Source organism: Pteropus vampyrus, unplaced genomic scaffold (genome assembly GCF_000151845.1).
Source record: "Pteropus vampyrus isolate Shadow unplaced genomic scaffold, Pvam_2.0 Scaffold129, whole genome shotgun sequence".
Taxonomy (NCBI): domain Eukaryota; kingdom Metazoa; phylum Chordata; class Mammalia; order Chiroptera; family Pteropodidae; genus Pteropus; species Pteropus vampyrus.
Window position 1 is genome coordinate 3,278,409 of NW_011888910.1, and position 1,921 is coordinate 3,280,329.

The following is a 1,921-nucleotide window of genomic DNA, read 5'->3' on the forward strand; positions in this document are numbered from 1 at the left end:
CTTTTTCAAACTCTTCCAAAACTGAAGGGAAGAGAGTATTTCCAATCTCATTCTATAAGGCTAGCATTATCCTAATACCAAAGTGAAACACAGATGCTACAAGAAAAGAGAACTATAGACAAATATCTCTGATGAATATTGACACAAAAATCCTTAACAAAATACCAGCAATCCAAATTCAGTGGCATATTAAAAAGACTATACACCATGACCAAGTAGGATTTATTCTTGCAATGGTTTAACATACAGAAATTGATCAATGTAATATGCTTCATTATCAGAATAAAAGGAAAAAACTCATATGATCACCTCAACTGATTCAGAAAAGGCATTTGACAAAATTCAATACTCTTTCATGATAAAAACACTCAACAAACTCATAATAGAAAGAAACTATTCAACCTAATAAAAGTCACATATGAAAACCCCATAGTCTATTTTATACTAAATGGTGAAAGACTGAAAGCTTTTCCTCTAAGACCAGGAACAAGATAAGAACGCTCACTTTAACCGCGCCCATACCAAGAAGCAATGGTCTGCCTTTGGAAACTTCCTGCTAGCACCCTTCTGCTCCCTCTCAGGGCACCATCTCTCCCCACCTTGGATTTGAGGGGAAATGTTGGTAGGAAGAGGTGATCCCTAGCCTCTGGTAGAGCTGGGGGTTTTGAAGCACATCACCTCCCTGAGGTCTGGGGATGCACAGCCCTTAGACCTGCACTTCCAATGGGGCAGTCACTCGCCACATGAACTGAGCACCTGAAATGTAGGTGGTCTGAATTATGCTGTACTAGAATATAGAGTAAATTTCAAAATTTTATACATGCACAACAAGGAATGTGAAATATTTGATTATTAATTTTATATTGATTACACATTAAAATGATAATATTTTGGATATATTGGGTTAGATTATATTATTATAATCAATTTCATCTGTTTCTTTTTATTTAATGTGATTTCTAGAAGAGTGCCTCCCTTTTCAAACCTCAGGCTGCCTCCTCAGAAGACTAGAGGCCAGGAAGTTTATGAAATCTGAAATTTTAGAATAATTTGTTATTTTATTATTTCTATTTGTAAATAAAGGATTTAATAAAGCTTTTTACTCCAATATAACCTTAAATTTAAGGTTTAATATTAAAATAATTATACTACATCTATTTCGACATCATGCTAGAATTCAATATTGTTTCACACAGGGTTGCAGCAATGTGAAGACACCGTCCTCATTCTCAAGACCTTTACTATTTAGAGAGCTTTTTGAGGATTAGCTGCAGGTCCCCATATTGTTATTTTTCATAGATTCTCTTCCTCCAACGTGATTAAGGAACAAGGCCAAAATTAAGTTTGAAGCTCTCAAAAACCAAAGGATTTGTCTTTCTGTGGCTGACCAGCATTTTTGTTTCTGTTACCAGAAATACAAATTACAGGCCACAACTGCGGAAAAGAAAATGATGAATTAGTCGAGTCACATTGCACCTAATTTGCACAGGCATGTGCATTGCTAAAAAGAGTCATAACTTCCAACAACCTGAATAAGTTCCCAAGACTTAGTCTGCACCAAGTATTAGGCTGTGACACTCTCCTGTGCCATCAATGGTGTTGACATGAGCTCTGTATGCTGAATTCAAGGCAGACAGGGCTGCAATGCTGTGAAGGGAGCCATACTTCACAGAAACACAAAGTAACACTTTAGTGAAAGCAAGCATGATGGCCAAGGTTAGTTGACTCAAGGCAACTTCATTCTTTTTCTTTTCATTTTCTTTTTCTTCATTTATTTTTGTTAAACATTTTCAGGGACAGGAGCCCAGCCCATGTAGACATGCTTTGATGGCTGCTCAGGACTGAATTCAAGAGAAATAAAGGAGATGACATCCATATTTTAATTGTAAACAAATGTGTCACTAAAAAATTTCAGATCCAT